The 24,634-nt window shown below is 44.7% G+C and overlaps 1 protein-coding gene and 1 long non-coding RNA gene across 4 annotated transcripts in view; both read left to right on the top strand.

The window, feature by feature from the left end:
- Galnt14 (polypeptide N-acetylgalactosaminyltransferase 14) overlaps window positions 1-24,634 on the top strand; it is a 218,932-nt gene that overhangs the window by 3,985 nt on the left and 190,313 nt on the right. The gene's annotated exons all lie outside the window — the stretch shown is intronic.
- Gm52320 lies at window positions 508-24,510 on the top strand. Its single transcript, XR_003952420.1, has 2 exons — window positions 508-8,365; window positions 8,759-24,510. It is a non-coding gene; the product is annotated as a predicted gene, 52320 (long non-coding RNA).

Genomic DNA, 24,634 nt, shown 5'->3' with positions numbered 1-24,634 from the left:
AGGGATCTGGGGCAAGGGCTCTTTTTCCTTTGGGGCAGACTTTGTCTTTACTCCTCTCCTGCTCTTTATCCCGGTCTGTGCTCAACACAGAGTGACTGCTGGCAGCCAGGTACCAGGCACAGTGCTAGGCTTGAGTGCTGCTCTGAGGGGTCTGTCCTGTCAGTTTGGAGTGTGTGACACAAACTTTGGGGAGTTCCTTGCTGATGTAGGATCACAAGCAGACGATAGTCCCATATCAGGAATCTGTCTAAAACCGTGTTCCTGTCTCAACATTTCACTCACGCCGTATTTTGTATAGTTCTCCAAAGCCTCAATTATTCTATAGGTCTGGAAATCTTAACACATTTTACTACTAGGTGTACCCTTCCCCTATTTTTGGTTACTATTTTTCTAGATCCTATTTTTCACTAATATGTGTCTACCTATGTGTCTTGCGTAAATTTTAAAATATATTTATAGATGAGCATTCCCCCTGGATCTGTGTGTGTGTGTGTGTGTGTGTGTGTGTGTGTGTGTGTGTGTGTCTGAGGGTTACTATAGCTGTGATAAAATACCATGACAAAAAACAAGTTGGGGAGAGGAAGGTCTATTTATTGTACACTTTCGTATCAATGTTCGTCACCACAGGAAATCAGGACAGGAACTCAAACAGGGCAGGAACTTGGAGGCAGAAACTGATGCAGAGACCACGAAGGGGTGCTGCTTACTGGCTTGCTCTCCATAGCTTGCTTAGCCTGCTTTCGTATAGAACCCAGGAATAGCACCCACCCACAATGGATTGGACCCCTCCTCATTGTCTTAGTTTGGGTTTTACTGCTGTGAACAAACACAATGACATTTAATTGGGGACGGTTTGCAGGTTCAGAGGTTCAGTCCATCATCATCAAGGTGAGAGCGTGGCAGTGTCCAGGTAGGCATGGTGCAAGAGGAACTGATAGTTCTCCATCTTCATCTGAAGACCGCTAGGAGAAGACTGGCTTCCAGGCAGCTAGGGCAAGGGTCTTAAAGCCTATGCCCACAGTAAGGCACTTCCTCCAATAATGCCACACCTCCAAATAGGGTCCTTCCCTGATCCAAGCATAATTAAACCATCACACCCATCAACCACTAATTACAAAAATGCCCTACAGCCTTGTCTACAGCCCAGATAGCAACCTTATAGAGGCAGTGTCTCAATTAAGGTTCCTACCTCTCAAATGAGTTTAGTTTGTGTCAAGTTGACATCACAATGTGTATCTCAGGAAAGATGAAAGTGGAACAGTTTTATTTCCTGGGATTTGTATGAGCAGAAACTTTGTGTGACACAGAACACAAGTATTCTTAAGGAACACAGTAGTTCCCTCCAACTGGAGTGCAGGTTACAGTCACCTGGAGAGCTTGCTTGGCACAGAGATTTTTGGGTTTATTACAGAAGTTATGATTCTGTGGATTTGGGAGAAGGTCCTAGAGTTACTACTTCCACAAATGAGTCATGTGACTGTAAAACAGCCTTCGGGTAGATGGGGTAGAGAACCACCTGTGGAGAGTTCCAAGTGTGCGTGTGTGTGTGTGTGTGTGTGTGCAAGCATGTTTGGCTGTATGAGTGCAAGCACACATGTGCCATGTGGTACGTGAAAGTGTCAGCGAACGGTATTGGATGTGGTCCTTGCCTTCCATCCAGCCTGTACGGTGAAGAATGGATTGCTGTAGAGGACATACCCCTGAGGAAAAGGGTACAACCCAACGCTGGAAAAGTGGGTAGGCAGCAGCAAGGCTTGTCTGTTTACATCAGTGGTTCTCACCCTTCCTAACATTGTGACCCTTTAATAGTTTCTCCTGTTGTGGTGACCCCCGAACCATAAAATTATTTTCATTGCTACTTCATAACTAATAACATAGTGACATAGTAATTTTGCTACTGCTATGAATCATAATGTAAATATATGCTATGCAGGATATCTGGTATTTGGTCCCTATAAAAGGGTCATTTTGGCCTTGACACCCACAGGTTGAGAACTCCTGATTTAGATTCTTTTAACCTATCTGAGAAGCATTCTTTCCTCCTGGGTGTAGACAGGACCCTTTACGGAATGAAGGGCTTAGCTCTCCTATCAGACAAGGTAGGTCAGAGAGTTTCTTTATGGCCATCTTTAACATACAGCGTGTGTTAGATTAATCTTTTGAAGCTGTATGGCTTGCTTTGGGTCAAGGAATCCTGGTATTCTGTGGCTCGCCCTCGGAAAGAGAGATTTCAGGTTCTTTGCCTTACCCTCTGCAGAGAATGGGGATCAGGAGACAGGAGGAAGTGCTCATTAAGAGACTTTGTTTCAGAGACCTTCACTTTGTATTTGTGGGCTTTTTTTTTAAGTTCTATTTATTTATTTTATGTATGTAAGCTCACTGTTGCTATCTTCAGACACAATAGAAGAGGGCATTGTATTCCACTACAGATGGTTGTAAGCCACCAGGTGGTTGGTGGGAATTGAACTCAGGACCTCTGGAAAAGCAGTCAGTGCTCTTAACCATTGAGCCATCTCTCCAGCCCCTGGGGTATTTTTAAAGTCCCAATATCAGCATGGTGCTGATGGGCAGCTTATTTCTAAAGCAAGAACAGTGGTTTTCCTTCCTATGCATCTTCAGAGAAATTGAGAATGGTGTAGCTCTGGGACAGGGCTCCTGTGCTGGGGACTGCACAGCTATTAGACTCTGTCTTGTCATAGGCTCTCAGGTCCTTGTTCTCCTTTCCTCAGTGTGCTATGGATTGTCCCCATCCCCCTAGTCCTCACAGCAGGCCTGATGTAACCCTCTGCTCAGTGTGTCACCATCTGAGTGATGAGGACAAGGACAAGATTGGCTGCAGTCCTGGTTAAGTAAAGTATTGGATTTTTTTTTTTTCTTCTTAGTTTCATGAGGGGATGGTTCTAGGAGTTGGGTTGATAACTCAGTAAAGGGCTGGCCTACTCGCTGCTCAAGCATGAGGATAGGGACCTAATGAGTTGCTAGGGAGCTGCTGGGGACATAGAGGAGATGGTGACTGTGGTGTGAGAAATTTTGCTGCCTAGCAGCGCCACCTGGGCTACCCTCTTTCCTTCAGGCTCCATCATAGGTGCTTTTGTGATCTCAGCTCTAATGAGGTAGGGATGGGATTTCTTACCAGATCGGCGAGTCCTAGGCTAGTGAAAGATTTTGTCTCCAAGAACAAGGTTGGGATTGGAGAGATGGCTCTCGTGGTGAAGACGTGCCTGCTGCACAAGCAAGTGGATCTGGGTTTAACTCCTCAGCTTTTACGAAAGAAAAGGGAAAAGAAGGCAGTTGTGGCCATGTGCGTATGTGATCCTAGATGTGAGGAGGGAGACACACGCAAGTCCTGGAGCTCTCCCTGTGGGGGGAGGGGGCAGTCTAGCCAAACTCCTGAGCTCAGGCTTCAGCAATGGAGCCCATCTCCAAAGCTAAGGTGAAGTGGGATTGAGGAAGACACCTGGTAGCTACTTTTTGACCTCCACATGCATGCACATACTCACATGCACACACCCACATAAATACGTACAATCTCTCTCTCTCTCTCTCTCTCTCTCCCTCTCTCTCTCTCACACACACACACATACACACACACACACACACACACTCCACACACACCTCTCCTATAAAAAAAGAAAACAAATGAAATACCAGAAAACAAGGTGGATACCTCCTGAGAAATGACCCTTGAGGCTGACCTAGGACTCCACCTCATGCACACACGAGTGCACATAAACACACACGGGCACATAAGAAAAGCTCGCTCTATTAACTGCTCAAGTGAAGATTTCTTTAAACTTGGTTTTTTCATGTTGATTCGATTTTAATACTGGCTCTCTAGCCCCTGATTATTCATCATGTCTCTAACTTCTAATCGAAAACCATGTGACAAGTTTGGTGTTTTATTCAAACTGTATTTTAATGGTAAATACCATATCACTTAAAAAGACCTAAGAGAGACGTGCTCATTTCTCTTCTCTCTTGTCATTTGTTTGCCATTTGGAAAATTATATAACTGACAGATTAATAATTTTAAAAAAAGGAGCAAAAAAATTTAGTCCAAAGGCTTAGTAAAAGCAGGAGTTTCAGGCCGGAGGGTAATTTTTGAGGAAAGTATTAGGAATGTAAAGACTTTGAATGAAGTGCCTCCGGCCTATGTAAATGTCTTGGAATGTACTAGAAATACAGCAAAAGCTATTAGAATATAGCTTGTCTTTCTATTGTATTTGCATGCCCACCACACCCTTAACTATACAACACTGGTATTTTATCTCCCATTTAGCAGTTAATTTCTCCAATTAAGAAAAGTTATGAATTATCCAGAAAGGCCCTGTTGATCTAGTGACACTTGGTCTGTGCACATTGGATTCTGTCCAGGGGATTTTTGGCCCTGGCATCTCCAGAGCCAGTCTATTATCATATGGGTGCCTGCCCTCTCATCTGCTGAGCAGGTGCCCATGCAAGAGGTGGACCAACTTCTCTTCCAAGGCTCTCCTTGCAGCAGGGTATTAAGGGGTTATAAACAGGTAGCCCAGAGCACTGCCTGCTCCTGCATAAAGTAGGAAGTTGGAATCAGAGAGATAGCTTTGCTTCACTTTCTATTTAAACATCTTAGCCTCCCCCCAACCCCCTGCTGAGCTATCATTTCATGACCTCCATGAGAAATTTGCCCTGGCTCAGTTTTGGCCCAATCGGAACTGATCTACAAGGCAGAGACATTTGCAAAGCCCAATTGTTTGGGCCTCAGAACCAAGGGTCTGTCTGTGCTCTGACTCCCCTTTGTTTCCTGGTTGTCTTAACCCAGGCAGGGACCACAGGGACCTAGGTGGCTGTGCTCTAGGGACATCTCTGACTTAGCCCGGGGGGGGGGGGGGGGAGTATGGTGCTCTATACCCTTTGTTTTCAGGTAGAGCCTTGCAGCTGTCAAAACAAAGGCCAACAGTCCCATTGCTCCCTCCCTTCCCTGGGAGCACAGACTTAAACCTGCCCAAGTCAGGAAGCTCACAGGGGCAGAGCGGGCCATAAGGCAAATGAATGCCTCTTTCTGTGTCCATAGGTGGCCGTCTTCAGGGCTGCCCATCCTTCCAAAACACTCATCTGCTCACTTCTGTTCCTCAGAGGCCATTTGTAAACCAAGCAGGGTCAGAGTAAGCCCCCTGTCTGCCGATGCCCAAAGCCCAGGACCTCCACACCTCCTACTTCCTTTGGTATATCCTGCCATCATCCCAAATTTCCAAGAACCTTCCCCTTCCCAGGGCTCCCAGGATCCGGTTCTGTAGAGAACCGTTTTATGCCTTTGTTTGATTTCTAATGTTTGCAATTTTGTCGCTCATCCAAAGTGTCCCAAAGCCCCTGTTGTGTTTTTGGAAAATAATCTGAATTAGGAAGCAGGGACAGTTTCTCAGCTCTGCTCTTAGTGGGAGAACATGAACCCTGTCATGGCTTCTGCACACCTACTCCAGAGATCCAGATGATAGCCTGGCCATCTGTTTTGGGGAAATGAGCTTGACATGTCTTGTGCCCTCTGCAACTGGCAGCTGGCTCTTTTCGTGGCCCGAGTTATCCTGAGCTAGGTGATGTGTTCACCCACTCTGTGGCCCCCAGGTACTCATGAGTGCCAGGTGATAAATCCCAATCTTAGAGTCCCCACCATGTCAAAATCGGCTATGGCTTTACTTATACACATAGCAGCTGGGGTGTCTTTTTCTGCCTTTGGCAGTGCCAGGACTAACTCAGCCCTTTATCCTCCTGGCTCAGTCGCCTCTGCTGTGAACTGGGAACGGCACCACTACAGCACGGATGGTTCCTTACCAACCATCAGGCTGGTTGTGAGCAATTCTGGAGGGAGACCCTATGGCTATAAGTAATCCTGTATGTGTGTGTGTGTGTGTGTGTGTGTGTGTGTGTGTGTGTGTGTGTGTGTGTGTATGTGAGTGTGTATGAGTGTGAGTGAGTGTGTATGTGAGTGTGTGTATGTGAGTGTGTGTGTGTGAGTGTGTATGTGAGTGTGTATGTGAGTGTGTGTCTGTATGTGAGTGTGTGTATGTGTGTGTGAGTGTGTATGCATGTGTGAGTGTATATGAGTGTGTGTATGTGGGTGTGTGTGAGTGTGTATGTGAGTGTGTGTATGTGAATGTATATGTGAGTGCATGTATATGTGAATGCTTGTATATGTGAGTGTTTGTGTATGTGAGTGTGTGTATGTGAGTGTGAGTATGTTTGTGTGTATGTGAGTATGTGTGTATATGTGTGTGTATGTGAGTATGTGTGTCTGTGATTGTGTGTGTGTGTGTATGTCAGTGTGTGTATGTGTATGTGAGTGTGTGTGAGTGTGTGTGTATGTGTATGTGAGTGTGTATGTGTGTGAGTGTGTGTGAAGAGCATAGGTGAACATCAGTGTGTCTTCCTCAATCGCTCTCCATCTTTCTCTTGGAAACAGGATCCAGCTAGACTAGCTAGCCAGGGAGCTTCCTGTTTCTATCTCAGCGGTGTTGAGATTACAAGGGCATGCTGCAGTGCCTGGCTTTTTATATGGGTATTAGGGATCCAAACACAGGTCCTTGGGCTTGTGCAGTAAGCAATTTACTCTATAGCTCCTATTATTTGTCTTTTAATTATTTTACCACTAATGCTAGACTAACCAAAAAAATAAATCAGTTTCTGAATCCTCAGATGTTGAACTGATTAAGAAAGAGCCCTAGGGATAAAGAACATGCATTCTCTCTCTCTCTCTCTCTCTCTCTCTCTTTCTCTCTCTCTCTCTCTCTCTCCCTCTGACACACACTCTCTCACGTACACAGATGTATGCATACACTGGTGCTCTAGGGAGTTCCTTCGAGGCTCCTGAAATTTGCTGGCTCTAGTACTTTGGTATTTCAGAATAAGTGGCCTGAAATGACCTTCTGGGGCAGCAGGCTTCGCATCTGGCAGCAGCCACCGCTACCACGGACCTAATGAGTTGCTAGGAAGCTGCTGGGGGGCAGAGAGGAGCTGGTGACTGTGGTGTGAGAAATGTTGCTGCCTCGCAGGGCCACCTCTTGCTTCCAGGCTTCATCATACCCTATTGCTTTTCTTCTGCACATCCTCTGAAATGCTACTGCTGCAAGGTGGAGAGCCCAGCGTACTGGGTAAGAAACCCCACCGAGAAGGCTGGAGAGAGCTGCATCTAGCTCTTGGCCCTTTGCTCTGCAAGAACCCACTACTTCCCCACAGGCTCCAAGGTCAGGGACAGACTGCCACCCTGGTTCTTGGAGCCATAGGACTGCTCTGGCTCGCAGAGGCAGGCAGGGTTTCTTTTCTTCTTTTTCCTTTTATCTTTCTTTCTTTCCTTTTTTTTTTTTTGAAGGGAGTTCTGCTTTGGGCCATTCTGAGCCACCCAGCCTTCTGTCAGTAGGAGCTCTTATCTCTGTTAATAAGAGAAGTCTGATCCCCAGCTTCCTGGACAATGCTGATTTCCGAGTTCAAAGCCTTTTCTGCATGCCATTTCCTGGAGACATGATTTGCCACTTTAAAAAAAAATTAATTCTCCTCATGTCTCCTGTCTTCCTAACTGTATGCACTTCAGAGATCTTTCAAGGAAACACAGGCAAACAGATCAGTGTGCCATGTTCCTGCCAGTAGCCTTGAAGGCCCGTTGAGGAGAGCAGCGATCTTCACAGCCTGCTTTGCTGATGATTCTGTGGTTCACACCCAATTTGTATCTTATTCAATGACATGGGAGAATGGGAGACATCTATAGAGCAGGTGGGACCATCCCATCGTGACTCCTTTGATGGAAGGAGACATGGAATTAAAAACAAAATTCCCCCTTGGTTGTCGAGGCTGAAGATTTATAGAGTATCTCTTATTCCTCTGATAACTTTCTATCCATTCTTGATTTCTCTCTGCTCCCCAGCCATAGAGAGACTGGTCCAATCAATATTTATGTGCCCATCACTTGCAGCTGCGACACGCAGGCAATAATGACTGCCAAATTCCTTGATGGCCATTGAAATATTCACGGGTGCCTGTATCAGAGACCCATTGTTTCCCAGCCTCTCAGGAAGAGCCGGCCATGTGATGCAAGGATTAATTAAGCCTCTCAGATAATTGGCTATTAATAGATGGCCAATTGATGACTGCCAGCTGGGTGCCGAATTGACTAATGTCCTTATGGTGGGCAGGTGGTTGACTTCAGAAGAGAAACGGGCTGGAAGACCTGACTAATTAAATACTGAATCAGGAAAAGACAGCTAAGAGGTAGCTTCTTGCCCCCCTTCCTTTCCTGTGATATTTTACAGTTTACAAAGCATTTATCTGCACGGATGCTTCATTTGATCCTTACCGTGCCCCTGTGAGATGGAAGCTACTCCTATTCTTGTTTTCTGAGGTATGAGAAATCTGAGATTATACAGGGGCGGGGGGGTGGCACTTGCACAAGCTTGTCTATCCAGGACTTATTCCTTTGGACACCCAAGCATGTACTATTTCTATTATGGACATGCTCAACTCTGGTTAGACTCCCTTTCCAGGAAAAAATGGAATATATACTGTATCCTTGTATGCATCCCATGCATGTTCTTTATCAGCATTGCTTTTCTACCCACAGAAGGGACCTGAAACAATAACTAAAGGAAATGCAAAGTTTGTCTGGAGGGGGTCTGTGGAGCCTGAAGGCCACCCTACCCCGGTGATATGGGAGGATGCCTGAGCTGGAGTGGCAGATTCCGGCTGAGAAGTGGAGAGAGGCTGCCTGCACACTATTCTCTATTCCCATCTTTAGACATCTGTGCTGACCTCATTTGGGGACCCTGTGCTCTCTCAGCCATCTCCCCTCCCAGCCTGCACAGTCTGACCACAGGAGATGAGTCTCTGCCTCCGTCCGTAAGGTTGCCTCAACCGGGAAGTCAGCGGAGTTGTAGAATTAAGACAGACTGCCTACCCTTGATTTGACCCCTTTCCTGAAGAACGTGGTCCTTAAACAATCAAAGGTAATTCCCTGCAGAGAAGGAAAAAAATGTAATTTGAAAGAATTGAACACAACCTATTTGCAAGGCAAGGCAGGAGCAGATAGATGAATCCAGGGAGCCAGTTGAGAGGATACCTACCATCACCTTAGCTCCCACCTTCTCTGCTGCAGGGGGTTCCCAGCTTGTGTCTATTCATAGAGAATAGACCATAAAGGTTACCCGGGAAGATGGAATGATGACTGCTTGGTTCTGCCTGGCAGATGGACTGCTGTTTCCTTACCCATTCTAGGCTGGCTTGGAGACGGGAGCAGTGCACATCCCTAGACTCAGCAAAGCACAAAGGCAAGCTACTTAGCATCTCCTTGGGCATGCTGCCTACACTTTGGGTAAACTACGGAAAGGTTCAGGGTGGTGTTTTTGCTCTAGCCCCTAAATGACAAGGTGAGTGGGTGCTCTGTTCCAAGATTCCAAACTGAAACACAAAGTTCTTACTGTAGTGCACGTCTCCGCTGTGTTTTTAAAGGACATGTTTGCAGTGTAAGGAGATAAGCCTTGAACTGTCTCCTCTGCTCAGTGGCTGGCCCTGATGACTTGGTAGATATTTGTTCAATTCCTGGTCACATCAGCTCTGCAATTCTCCCTGCCTTGCTTCAAACCGAGATTGCTGTTTCGGTTGTGTTTCCCCTTAAAACTGAACATATGTTTTGGAAAACTGCTTGTCATGGTCTACTAGAGTTGAACATGTGTGTGTGCCTATGATCCTGCAATCTCAGACCCGCTCTAAATATATTCAAATTGTAGTTGGCCAACTTATTTTCAGCTTATATGCAATTGTTCAACTCTGTAGTTACAGTGTGAAGTCTGAGATATAAATGGGTAGGTGTGGCTATATTCCACTACATGCATTATTTCTGGAAACCACAATCTGAATATTATATATTTTTCATATCTGGCAAGATGGTTTCTTACATTGGTAATATTTTCAGATTTTTATGAATGTAAAATAATCCATTCTGTGTGTAAGGTGTGCTAAGCCAGATGCTGGGTCACCTTTGGCCTGCAAACTGGGATTCTACTTATTTCAGAATACCAAAGCAGATCTGTCATGTTGGAGGTCAGTGTCATGGTTGGCCTTGGTTGAGGTTAGTAGCTAGAAGGTGATGGGAGCATTTTGTATGGGCCATCGGGGGACATTCAGGCTTCTGATCTGAGTGGCGGTTTCACAGGCATGCCTGCCTTATAAAAAAACCACTGAATGCCCATCCCTTATCTTCTGCTTGTTCTGTTTCTGTAGACAGTTCAAAAGGAAAAAAACCCGAACTGAGTGTGGCTGGAGTGTGACTTCAGGTCTTACCACCTCATTTAGGGGGCAGAGCCTAGCAGTCGTCTCCACTCTTTTTATAGGTACTGTTTTCTGATCTCTGAATAAGGCAGTCTTTGGAGAAAGGTGTTGGCTTGACTTTGCAGTTTCCCAATTCCTGCTCCCTTTTGTAGACAGGCATTTAACAGCTGGTGTGGCAGAGGTTTCTAGTCATCTGAGGTGTGTGCTGAGGACTCGCCTATTTGCTGCTGGATCAGAAGGATAAAGGATTCCCAGGGGAGACCAGGGGAAGTAGAGGGCATCGGGCACACTGAGAACTGTGAGCAGGACTTTGGCTGGAGTAGTTATCTTATAGTACAACTTGTCTAAAATGTACCTACTTTTTGTAGGTAAAGAGTAAGAGCTTAATTTCAGGAAGTGCAATTACACAGAACAATATGCCACAAAGAACACAGAGCTCTCTTTTATGCTTCTGAGAAAAAAAGCAGGGAAGGGACACTGGTGCCCTGGCCAGTCAGGATGCTCTCTGGATACTCATCTGTCCAGGACAGGGGCCAGTGTGGGATGCTCCCTGGGGTACTCATCTATCTTCCAGGACAGGAGCCAGTGCAGGATGCTCTCTGGGGTACTCATCTCTCGTCCAGGACAGGGGCATCATTACTTTTGTTTTCCAAAACACCCAGAGGCATCCATGTCAGTACATGCCTGTAATCTTAGCACTGAGGCTGAGGCAAGAGAACTGTCGCAAGTTCAAGGCTACATAGTGAGTACTGTGGGTATGCATTAATTACCTACTTATGACCAGGCTTCTATAAGCAAACAGAAACCATAAATACCAAACAGAGTCCTCTATCTCTTGATCTTCCCTCCTCTTTCTGTTTTACTTTCTTTCTATGTCCCCACACTCGTCCAGGACTTCCCTCCCTCCCTAAGTCATTCCAGTTCTTCTCTCTTGAAGGTGAGAACCTAGAAATGGCAGCCAGGCTCAAGCCTACACGTCTCCTGTATCCCAGAATTCTACACATCTTGATTACATCATAAACTCTGAGAAAGATAGCTTTGTATCAGAAGCTATCTCTTGTAGCATGAGTTATTTTAGGGCACTATTTGAGGAGAAAACTTTACAACATTTTCAAAGAGAAATATGTTGTGCTTTCATCCCACTCCATCGCAGAACAGCAAGAGTGTTTCTGCTCCCAGACTTAACCTTCCAAAAAAGCAAGTTTCTAGACTCTCACATTCTTGAGCATGCTAAGGTGCTTCAAGAGCATCTCAGGATTGATTACAGAGGGAACCGTGAGGAATTAGTCAGCAGATGCTCAACATACAAAGGCTGCAGTCGATGGCTTAAAAACTCCTCAGCATCACCCCTCAGAGAGGAATCGTCCTATATCTAGCATAATAACACCAATTATTTGGTTGTTTGTGCTGAGAAGTTGAAAGCTATAGTGTGCCCGGAAAATACTCAGCATGGAGCAGTAATTATAGATCAGCTGACAATAGAAGACGCAGTGGTTTGACTGCTAATTAGATTATTAGCACTCAAAACAAATACCTGCTATTAACCATAAATGAGCTGTGTTTATGAGATTTTCTTCTCCTTTTTGTACTTATTTCTTTTTTATAGTGTGTCATTTGCTTTCTCCTATCTGTGCCCTGACTCCCCAGGTCCCTATCACATGAAGCATATTTTGTTTGTTGAGTCTCCATTAAAGTGTGTGTGCGCGCGCATGCATGCTGGCATGCTTGCGTATATTCATGTGTGTTGCTTTTCAGGTTCACAAGGGGTCAGAGTGATGTCATGTATTGTCACATGTCAGAGCCCCTGATGGAATGCAGCAGGTCATTTTAGGAAGAAGCACTTTGGGGCCTGATGTAGGGGTGAAGAGAGAGGGATTAAAGGATTTGGGGGTGGTGAAATTGTGCTAGGGTTAATCACCAAGGAAATGAAAGATCTGGCTGCTTTAACTTGTGTGGCACTTGTTACTTTGGACTCAAGGGAAATGCAATGGGCATCTGGGTTTTCCTGTATTCCTCTACCCACATTCACCAAATAGGGCATCTTCCTATGGGCAGGTACACTGTGTGCTCCCATATAAATGAGATGCCTACTCTTCCTGCCCTAAATGGTTCTGCATACTGTAGAGATGGTGGTCTGGAGGAGCCCCTGGGTACACTTCAGGATATGTGGAGAAAGAATTCAATCTACAAAGGCTCCAGCTATGCCCTCTATAAATAGTGCAAGTGATTCTTAGCGTGTCTGCATGGACTAGGTCTCTGGGAGTCCCTATTGTTCACCAGGAGTTCATGGAAAAAGATACTATCTCCAGGGGAGAGGGTGCACAAGTGTTGGGGTGTTATCTGTGTTGTCTTGTATTCTTTACAATCATACTATGAGGTAGGCAGGCTGAGATTCAGCCATGGACTCCAGACCATTCATTCATAACTGCTTGGCTGCTACTTTGCAGATGTATCAGCTAGCTATCTTTATCTTATAAATATGGGATTCGAGGGTACTGAAAGCCCAATAACATGCCTAAGCTAATAGAACTCAGTAATATGCACATTAGCACAGATCATATGAAGCCAGATTCCAGGACGTGGTTCCATGGGGCAACTGGTGAATATTTTTAAAAGAGATTCCTGTTTCATCCCTACCCAACATGGGGAGAAAGAGGGCAACGTGGCCTGCCCAAGGCTGCTCTGGGTCACTGCTGTTTGTGAAAGCCTTCAGAGCATGTGAAGTACGACAACCGGTGCCTGTGCTAGGGTCTGGCCTTCGCTGCCCAGGAAAGGTTCTGAGGGAGTGGGAGAGTGTGGGACAGTAGCTCTCTGTTGGTCCTTGGCCACATTTGTACCTGGAACCTTGTCTCCCTCTTGGATATGGTACACAGTTGCTTACACTGAGAAAATAGACTTGGGGAAAGGGCATCTTGATGGAGGACTGTGAGATGCCTAGAAATATTTTCTCTCTTTTAAGTAAAAAGTGGAATGTGAGTTCAGGAGAATGTAGCAAATCTTCCCTAGGCTTCACGGGGATAAAAGTTGGTGACAGTTGCTTTTGAATTTACTCAGAGTTGTTCTGCAAGGTTGATTTCTCTCCTGACCACACCACTTTTCTGTTAGCTCAGGAAACACTGGTTGAAGTTTAATCTCATCCTTAAAGCCGCTTCACTAGAATGGGAGCCTGTTATTCCACAGGCCCTCTTATTAGAAGAGGAAGGATTTAGTCCAGCCTTTTAAAATCATTTTAGTGATTTTTGAAGAAGCTCTTTCTGGGATCCACTTGTCTCCAGAGTGTCTGCTATTTCAGAAAAAAAAAAAAATAGCACTAGTGCAAGGATGTGGGGAAAGGAAAAGCCAAGGTCAGCAGAGAAAGTGGGCTGAGTGAGCAGCTCACATGGTAGCTTTCATCCAATCAGCACAGAGTATGTAGCTCACATGGTAGCTTTCATCCAATCATCACAGAGTATGCAGTTCACATGGTAGTTTTTATCCAATCAGCACAGAGTATGCAGCTCACATGGTAGCTTTCATCCAATCAGCACAGAGGCCTGCCCTGGGCCTAGGTCATCTTGGGGGTCGGCCTTCAAGTCAAACTTGTCATAGCTCCCAGACAAGATAATTGAAGTGGGAGAAGGGTCATTTCACAATGAAAATAATATGAATCCTGATTTTATTGTCAATAAGGTTTTATTGATGCAGTCACATTTCTACTACAAATTTGTCCATAGTTGCTTTCATACTACACATCAGAGGCAAATAATTGTGGCATCCTATAGAGCTGGGCCTTTAACTGTCTGGCTCTTTAGATGTTTGCTAACTCCTAAGTTTTACCTTTTGTTTCTCAATATCTAGTTCATTGGTCCAGGGATGTGGGTCACCGTCGAGATGGTTGGGGATGCAGAGTCACTGGCCACTCTAGACTTAGTCATTCAAAATCTGCCCTGTAATAAGAGCCCATGGTGATGTGTCTGCTGAGAAAGGCTGAGGAACTACACTCTGGTTGCCATTCTTTGGTTCTCAAACCCATTGCAATTTCCCTCACCTTTTGGGTTCTTGCGGGGCACAAGTCATGGGGAAGTAAAAGGGGTGGGAGAGATGACCTACGTCCTGCCAGAGCTCGGGGACTCTGGGAGGGCAGACCCCGAGACTGCAGAGAGATCTCCATGCCAGTGGGTGAGTGTCTGGCTGTGGGAAGCCACGGAACCCCAGACTTTGGGGATGCAGAGGGAGCAGTCTGGGGTCCCTGGACCTCACGGAAGTCAGGGACCACAGGTTCTAGCTCTTGGGCATCGCTGGACACCTCGGAAGAGCTGAGAATGGGTGGAGGCCCCGGGGGTGGCTCAGTCAGCCCCCAGGGCTGAAGGGAGAAGGGGCAGGGGAGAGTATGAAAGCATCTTATTATATATGCTTTGTTGTATCTTTCTCTTTGCTTAACTATATATGATAGGTATCTTCTTTCAGCTGGTCTCTTATTTTTAGTATAATAGTCTGTAGTATCTAAATGACTTATGTTCTTCAACCATTTTCATGTCACAGACATCCATGTTGGTTCTCATCTCTAGACACTTGTTTTTACATCCTGGGGACTTTGCTTCTCTGGGATGCATTTTGTGATGTAGAAATGCTGAGTTAAAAACGAGTTCATGCTGTTTAATATTAATGGACTTTAAAGATTGATTTATAAAACAATAAACAATCCATATGCCCCTTAGAGAATTAAGAGAGAACTCTTTCCTTAACATTTCTTTGGTTACTAATATTAATTTTTTTCATTTTGTCTGTCTAAAGGGCATCAAGGGGACCCAGTTGCAATTTTATATTGACGTACGTACATACCAGAGAGGTTGGATGTGGCCTCAGATGCTTATTGCTCAACAAATCCTAGCTTCTCCTTGGGCACACAATAAGATGCACTTCCCACTTGGCATTACATTTAACCGTGTAGCTAACTCTCTGCCAGTAGAAATGGATGAGAAAGATGAGTAGAAGGCCGTATCTTCAGACAACCTTTCATGTAAAGAGCCTCTTCATTCTTTCTGCCAGATGAATGCAAATGGTACATGTCTTAGACAGGGTTTCTATTCCTGCACAAACATCATGACCAAGAAGCAAGTTGGGGAGGAAAGGGTTTATTTGGCTTACACTTCCATGCTGCTGTTCATCACCAAAGAAGTCAGGACTGGAACTCAAGCAGGTCAGGAAGCAGGATCTGATGCAGAGGCCATGGAGGGATGTTCTTTATTGGCTTGCCTCCCCTAGCTTGCTCAGCCTGCTCTCTTATAGAACCCAAGACTACCAGCCCAGAGATGGTCCCACCCACAAGGGGCCTTTCCCCCTCGGTCACTACTTGAGAAAATGCCTTACAGTTGGATCTCATGGAGGCATTTCCTCAACTGAAGCTCCTTTCTCTGTGATAACTCCATCTGTGTCAAGTTGACACAAAACTAGCCAGTACAGTACTATTCTAGGAATGGCAGGACCAAGTGACCGAAGGACCATTAGTCTATAAACAAGTAGAGGAGAAGAACCTCCATGGTGCTCAAGCTACTGTGTGAACAAGACCTTCTTTGGTCTAAAATGCTGGGATCTACTTGTTGGCGTGCCCAGTTACACGTGGTACTTGTCTTTCATTCTTTCCAAGTGTCAACTTGGGTGATATTCATTTTGCTGGTAAATATATCGTGTTCTTCTGGTATTTAAATGTTATTTGTCTTGCACACTCTGTTCTCTAGTAAGTCTTTGTTTAACAGTGCTGTTCATAATTCTAACCATGGTTGGTTTACCTTTTAAAAGACCCTAGTAAGGAGTTTATCTGCCTGAAGATACTTACAAAGGCCTCACTCTGCTCCTTCCCTTTGAAATCTTTGACTCATCCCATTGTTGATGCCTTTTCACATTTCTAGAACTGAATGTCAAGTCTTACTTTCCAGAATGCTTCCTTTGTCCCCCAAGTGTTCCCATTGATCATTTATATCTCCTACTTCCACTATCTACCTGTCTTAGACTCAATTGGTCAAATTGGAAGGCACAACACACTATTGTTGGGTATTTGCATCTCACCTACCCTGAGATTTCTGTTGAAATTTTTTTTTCTTTGCATGGGGTGGGGCAGGGTCTTCAGTAGTCTCCTTAGTGGGTGTTAAGTGGGTCTTGTATTCTCTCTGAACCTTGTGTTTCTGTAACTATTGTACAAATTGGGCAAGTGGATGACATCTGGCTTGGGTGTCTGGCAGTTGATGGATATTTTTTCATTGTCTCCCCCATCCAAGTCTTGCAGATGGCAGTGAAGCTCCACATGCAATTACGGCACTTGGTTTCTTTTGGCTCTGTAGGGTGTGTGTGAAGATTTCCTATCATCTTTAGATGCTGGATACCCACCTTGATGCTCATCCTTTCTTGTAACTCCTATACAGAGCCCAGTGCCATTTACAGGCTCAAACCTTTCTCTAACACAGAGCAAATGCCTGCCTTTGTTTAATTCTCATCTATTCTTTTTCCGCCCCTCTTCCTCATCCTGATATTACTGTTATCTACAAGTCAGGTCTCTGGGGGCTTGTTCTCCACATTTATTTTGCCCTTGATTTTTGTTTCTTTGTATTTTTGATCTTGTGATATTTCTTTTATTTCCTGCTTGATCTTCGAAGCCGCTAATTTAGGTCTCTACAGCAACCATCCTTTTCAGCAATGCATCTGCTGAGCTTTTGGGTTTGAAAATTATGATTTTTAGTCTCAGAAAGGCTCTCTTGTGCTGTAATTGAATATCATTAAGTGCTGTTATTATTTTTGTTTGAGTTGCCCTAGGTCTCATCCAGCAGCTCGGTTTTATCAGTGGCTCCCTTTTTGAGTGTTTGGAGTCTTCTTCTCTCTAGCTTCTGGTGCCCTCTCTGAGAATTTTCTCTTTCTTTGTCTGTATGCTGAGGCTTAAAATCCAGCTGTTGGCTGCCTTGAGGTGAGATCTACAGATAGTAGAGTTGGCATTGTGGTCCCCCTCCTGGGGTAGGTTGCAAGTTGCTTTAGGCCACCACAAAGAATTTAGCTACCCTAACTCCTAGCTAGAGAAGAGTTAATCTACCCATTAGCTTTCCAGCCCCTCCTCCCAGCACTGAGACAGGATATTATCTCTTCATGTTTGTATCAATTCCAGCTGCCTTTCTCCTGAGAGCCATCCATCCTGGGTGATACTCTCCCCTGGGTTCAGGAATGTCTATGCCCATGGTCTGTTAGCGGCTGCTTTTCTCTAAGCTATCCATCCAGCCCTATAGAGCTTGAGTTTCTTCCATTCTCACACTATCCTTGCATGCCTTCTCAGCAGCTGCCGAGATCCACAGAGCAGCCAGAAGGTACACAGAGCTAACAGAGACAATTCCAATTGTCCTTATGCACACCTTGATGCTACTGTTGCTGGACTTGCCTCATTGATTTCTGAAATTTCAAAAGGAAATGTTTGGAAACTTCCAGGTGAATATATGTATATTTTCTTCTCTCTTTCTTTCTTTCTCTCTGTCTCTCTCTGTCTCTGTCTCTCTGTCTCTGTCTTTCTCTCTCTGTCTCTCTCTGTCTGTCTCTGTCTCTGTCTCTCTCCCCAAGACAGGGTTGCTCTGTGTAGTCTCAGCTGTCCTGGAACCCAGAAATCCTCCTGCCTCTGCCCCCTAAATGCTGGAATTAAAGGTGTGTTCCACCACACCTCAGATCAAATATTCCTTTTAATGTCTTGGTTTCCTGGCTAAGTAATTAAAATGCAATAAGAAAACAAGGAGGTAGGACCTTTGCAGTCCTGTGGATACTGCCACGTTCTAGAGAAGAACTGTCTGGGAAGATTTTTGTTCACTGGGAAGTATTTGAACAGACCTTTAAGAAAATTCAAGTTGTATATTTCAGTATCACTGGGTAGGGCTGGCAGTCACTTAGGTGACTTCTAGGTTTCACACACCATCAATTAACAGCTGCAGAAATGAAATGATTTCCATGAAATGATGGAATGGTGTGATGGGTAAAGGGTTTGGTGACATCTGAAGATCACAGCCAAGAACTGGGGGATGGCAAGAAAGAGAAGGCCTGAGGTGATATCAAGGACTGACAGCTTGGTGTGGGCCAGTGAGGACGATCAGATAGATCTACTTCTTAAAGGAAACTGAAGGCCATCAAGTCACAGGGTGTCAGTTAAACTCCTATTCATTGGGTACTTGAATAGCTGGCTTAGAGGTACTTAACCTTTCGGGTGAGAAGGGTTCGAATGGAACCTAGGTCGAGAGTGTTTACCTCTTCCACCGAAAACTATGATCCATAATAATGATCAGCTAATTCTAGAGCCTCATCTTTTCCATAGCAGCACACACTCCATACAAACACTGTGCCTGCTGCTGTCCTCTGTGTCATGTGGGATCTTCTCCCAACCCCGTCAGGGAGTGTTTCTGGAAGTCTGTAAAGCGAAGCTAAAGAACTCATTCCAGGTCACATGTGACTAAATAACCAAGGGGCATCTTAGGAGCTGATGAGGAGGTCAAGGGCGTATGTGACAACGTTGTTAGACAGCATGGGTTCCGCTCACACAGTGGGTAGGTTAAGAAAGCAATAGCAGTATTTGTTCTCTTGTTTCTTGAAGCTGTTTCACTGCTTTCTGGGAAGAGCATTTTGGAAGACTTTTGATTCCCAGGCAGGAGCAAGAAGGCAGGGAAAGACTATCTTTTATAGCATGGTGATTAGAATGGGATACCAGAGCCCAAACAACAGAAAGACCTCTGTCTAGAAGGGAGAAATATGAAGGGGAGGGGAATAAATGCACACGGGAGAAGTCACCCATTGTACTAGCCATTCCTCTCGAAGGGACTTTCTTGTTGGTTGTAGTGTATCGCATGGCTTGTTTAAAAATTAAAATTTAAGTGGTAAAAGTGAGGCCAGAGAGTTAGTTCAGTGGGTAAGGCATCATATGAGCACTGGAGTTTAGATCTCCAGGACCTATGTAGGGAAGGTGTGGTATCGCCCATCTGTAGCTCCAGCGTTCTTATGGGAGATGGGAGGCAGGAGTAAAACTCTCAGAAGCTTGCAGTCTTGCTTGCCTGGCATAGACAGTGGTGAGCATCAAGACACACTGCCTCACACAAGGTGAGACTCAAACAAGGACTGGAACATGAGGTTGTCCTTTGACCTCCACACATGCACCACACATGCACATGTACAAGCACAAGCACAAAGAATCTTTATGAATAACGTATAAGCAAAAATCAAAACAATACAGTAGCTGGATAAAAGCTGTGATTCATCATGTGTGGGGGAAAGATAGCAAACACCAGATAAGGACACTTGTCTGGGGAGAAAAAAAAACCTGCTTCAAGAAAGCTCCTATTTACTTGTATCCGCTCCCTTCATTTTCAAAGGCCCTTACGATGCACTTTACACTGTCACAGTGATGAAGCCAGAAATCCCAGAGGGATTGGTTCAAGGCCGAGCTCCTGTGCAGTTTGAAGTAGTTTGTTATAGTTTATTTTTGGTTTGATTGGCTGCAGTTTGAAGTCTGGAGTAAAAGCCACATGGGGGCTTCTAGGAAAGAAGTCCCCTTTCAAGGCAGCCTGGAGATCAAGCAGTTAGTCCTCACTGCCCTTGGGTTTTTTTTTTTTCCTTCCTTGCTGTTAGTAATGATTAAATGGAATTTCTCAAATATTCAGTGAATAGCTACTAGATGTCCATCACTGTACATGACATTAGGGGGATAAAAATGTAAGCTGTAGGTAGTGCCTCTTGCCCTTGGGACAAAGAGGTCCCTGTCCTGGTGTTTCTGGGATTTGCTAACGCAGAATCTGTCTATATCTGTCCTTGATTTCTATAGGCTTCTGTTCTGCATGCTGGGTACACCAGGATAGCCCAGTCCATGCTCATCCTAGATGGTCTCCTGTCACTTCAGAGTGGAAACAGCCAACCTGGCATGTGTTTGTTTGAGACTCTGGAATTCTAAATCCTTTAAACCATGACCTCTTCTGGGATGCCTAAGGGATGGGGGAAATTTGCCTGGTTCTATCTTAGAAAATGACATCATGCACGAGTGAGAGAAAAAAAAAAAAAAGAAACAAACAAAATCATGACCCCTCTACCACCCAAGTCATGCAAGTTCCCACCTCTTACCGCAGCACACTGGAATCTGGGTAGTCTGACTTTTAGGAATTCTTTTTACACAAAACTCATTCAGGAGAGTTGTTAAGTCTTGCAGTCAGTCTCTTCTGCTGGGAGGTGTGTGTGTGAGTGAGTTAGTGTGTGTGTGTGTGTGTGTGTGTGTGTGTGTGTGTGTGTGTGTGTAGCCAGTCAGTTTGACACAAACTCCCCAGAATTTTAGAATAGATGGTTTTCTGAGAACTAAGGAAAAAATGTGGTAATTACCCTAGGGTTAGCAAGAGTCCTATATGAACTGACATGAGGTACTAACCTTGGCTCTTCTTCCCTATGGCTATTGTGCTGTGAGGTCAGAGGAAGGACACAGCAAGGGCTGGGGGGTAACCTAATACCTGCCACCCCAACCCTCATAAAGGACAACTCCTTTGCATATGGTGCTGGGATGTGTTCTCTGGTTTTTGTGTTTGCTATTTCCTGTGGTACTTGAGTTTTTTGCCTGCTAGAGAGGAAAGATGGTTCTGTTTGTCATTCTGTGACTTTAAAAATCCATGGACTGTTTCATTTCCAGGATGCCTGTTGTTTGTAGGACATCTTCATGCAATTACTTGCTGTCTATAGGTAGGACACATATGGGCTTGCTAATCCCTGAATTGGATAGAGTGACTAATAACAGAAGCTGGGAAGGGTCTGTCTACATTTATAGAAATATATAGAATTAAGGGGCAGGGAAGGAATAGAAGGTGGTGTTGTGGCTGTTTAGCTTCCTGGAATATTGCTTCTGGAAAAGGGCAGTGCAGAAATTAAACTTTTTTTTTCTTTTTCTTTCTTTTTTTTTTTTTTTTTTTTGAAAGATGGGACCTAAAGACAAGGAAAAGAATGGGTTTGCTTTTAACGATTTCAAATAGAATTGAGGCTGTTCCTGCGATTGTTGGAAGTAAAATTGGTTAGAAAATGATGTCAGTGGAGAGTGGGGACTGTGAACCAGGAAAATAAATGAGCTCTGAAATCACCTTCCATTTTATAAATATTGTTTCTGGAGCTGAGAAAATTGAGATAGATTATTCTTTTTTTCTCTCTCCCAAGTCATGAGTGGAAGAAGCCCTGAGTATCCCATTTGGACCTTGTGAGGAGCATCTCATCTTGTCCTGGTGTGCTAAGTAGCTTTGTCTGCATTTAGACACAGTCCATTTCCCTTCCAAGGACCACTATCAGCAGTAGCAATTACAAACACACCTCATAACACATTATTGAGACACTGCACGCAAATAAGCTGGAGAGATGTTTAATGATTGTACCACATCACGTCCATTACAGTCTGTCCTCTCTGCCACAGGATGGAGGGGCGGGCTCTTGTGTGTGAGTGCTTCTGTGCCTATGTGTTTCTGTGTATTTCATTTCCCCAGCATCTTAATTATACACGGCCCGAGCCCAATCGGTTTGCACGTTCAAGGAGGGAGAAGGCTTCACATCCCGACAAGCTCCTCTCAAGCTCGAGACTCCGTATCTTTGGATTTCTAAAAGTATTGGTGCTATTAGCAGCCTGAATTCATCCGAGAACAAGGAACGATGCGTTTTCTGACTCTATGGGTGGCAGCTTTTTGTTATCTGTTTCTTGTGGAGAGACAAAAGGTGGGCCATTTAGAGAGATGTTATATAGATACGTCACTTTTTCATCCGCTGCTTTGCTTTTATAGGACGAGCTTTCCATCTTCAGTTCTCTTTTCCCCATTGCTGTTTGGTCATAGCAACAGCTGTACTCTAGACCTGAGCAATGCAGTGGTTGACTGAAAAAGAACTAGGCCTTTTCTTAGTATGTTAGCAGAGTGGAAATGGGAGAGAGAACAGCTAGGTCCAGAGTGGTGAAAGGGCACCCTTTCTTCTTAAGGATGGGGGCTTTTGACTCTATCATATCTACTTACTACATAAGTGGTGGTTATCAGGATTAAGGAGAGAGGAGTTATTTTCTCGAGTACGTGGCTAGCTAATGGAGGAATCTGGGGTCTTGGTCCCTAGTCCAAGCTCTTTGCAAATGTGAGCTGTGCTGCATTTGTTTCTGCAAAATGCTGAGCTCAGTAGGGAGTAGGGAGCTGCCAGTAGAAATGCTTGGAGTCTTCTGGACCATCCAGCCATGACAACCTCTACAAAGCTCACCAATGTTATATGCTTGTGTAGTCTTCGCTCTCCAAGGAGACTGACTCCCTTCCACAGAGACTTTCAAGACAGGGCATTTTGTTGCTAAGGATTGTTTTTTTAATCAAAGCAAAAATTTTTTCTCTTTGTTTTTTTTTTTTTTCTTGTTGTTTGTCTGTTTTGTTTTGTCTTTTGTTTTTTGTTTTGTTTTGGAGTGCTCGAGATTTCTACTAGCATTCCCGTTTTAATACTCTTTTTTAACAGTCTGGGGTTTTCCATGATGAGGTGGAATAAGGAAGACAGAACTGAACTTTGTGTTTGCTTTTAAGTCCAGCAGAGATGTTTTTAGTCAGATTAGCCTGGGTTAAGCTTTGGAGCGCCTGTTTGTGTAGTTGAGCCTGTGATGTGTCCAGAGACCTAAACTTACATTTCATTCATTATGTTCTCTGGTCCTTGTCAAGTGGATTGCTTTTGAAGGTTTTTTTTGCCCATCTGTCACTTCTATTAGTAAGATCAATATTTGTGATTGGTGTGGTGAGGATGGAGTTCTGGGACCCTGGCAACTCAATGCTGCTCATCTACAACTTGAAACCTCAGAGTTCACATCGGGTCAGAGGCAGGAGCCTGCCTTGGTGTTTCCTGAATCACACTGCCTGGCTTGAGGGAGCCTGTGTTTGCTCACAGCCAGGCAGATGGTGCCAACTAGCGTGTCTTCCTACTGCTACTTTAGCAGCCAGATAGAGAAATGAGACATGGTAGCTAGCAAATCAGAATTAGGGAGAATCTGCTCTGTCTCTGTGTGTTGAGTGCGTGTTGCTGGGAAGGTTGGAAGACTCTGAGAGAGACGGGATTCTAGACCTGAGGAAGCAGTTGTCCATGACTGGTGATCTACATGAAATCGGAGCTCACCCTTGGGGGTGGGGATTGAAGGGAGCGCTGAATGGTGTGTGTGTGTGTGTGTGTGTGTGTGTGTGTGTGTGTGTGTGTGTGTGTATCATGATCAGCACCACAAACAGCATCATGAATGAATTCTGGTGTTACAAAACACTTCCTAAGCAAACAGTCACTTGGTCTCTTGTCTTTGTCATCCACACTTTGCTGTGCTGGTTTTAAAATGAGGTGGCAATAAGTTCTGCAGTTTTTTCCAGTCCATTCTGCAGTAGGAAGACTGAGTCCCAGAGGGGACCAACTTAAATGTGGTGACTCTATGGAACAGGCCTGACCTCAGGATCTCAGGGATGATGTGGCTGTTGGTACAGAAATAATCCTTTTGCTTTTTCTTGGATTCTATTTCAGAAGCAACAGGAAAACAACAGCAATGCCCTGAAGGGTCATTTTCAGCGGGATTAGAGGATGGAATAAAATGTTTGGAATCTGAAATAAAGACAAGGGCTGTGTTTGAGACAGGCATTGAGGGAGAAATGAGGAGATTTAGATAGGAGAATGGCCAGTAGACCCAGGGGCAGGAATTTGGTACAGCTTCCGGCAGAATGTATATTCCAGCGGTGTGGGCAACACTCAAATTCTAGAGACCCATTGTGTTACTTGTCTGCAAACCATGAGCAGGAACTTGCATAGACAGAACTGAGCCAACCCATCGTCTGGGTCATTGTTTGCTGGAAGCAGAGGAGCCTCAAGGCTAGAAAGAATCATATAAAGGAGACTGTTTACAGGTAGCAATATCTGTGACAGCAGGAAGAGAACCCTCTCCCTTCATGTCTTTCTTCCCATTCTGCATTCTTCCTAGCGTGTATAGTGAACCACATAAATACTTCTTAGCTTGGTGAACTTTTATGGATGTGTGTGATCATCCCTGGGTCATGATATTGAACCTTCGACCATCCCAGAAGTTTTCTATGCATTAGCCTCCAGACATTAGCTTTTCCTCTAAAGAAAGCTTTATTTTAAAGAATGAAGGTCTTCTTTCCTCCTCCTCCCATTATAGGAACTTTGTGCAAAGAAGTCGTCCAAGAAAGCCTCCCTTGTACAGCAGCAAGTAATAAAAAATTAATTTGGACCATCGGTAGGATAGAGACAATGATATTGCAGAGGGAATATCAGTATGTGCCATGTAAGTTAACGAAGAGGCAGGAAGGATCCTCAGGAAATGTTCTCAGGGAACAGGTAAGGC

The sequence above is a fragment of the Mus musculus genome, chromosome 17, assembly GCF_000001635.26.
Source record: "Mus musculus strain C57BL/6J chromosome 17, GRCm38.p6 C57BL/6J".
NCBI lineage: Eukaryota > Metazoa > Chordata > Mammalia > Rodentia > Muridae > Mus > Mus musculus.
Note: the sequence above shows the minus strand (reverse complement) of the source record. Positions and strands in the feature narration are given on the sequence as shown.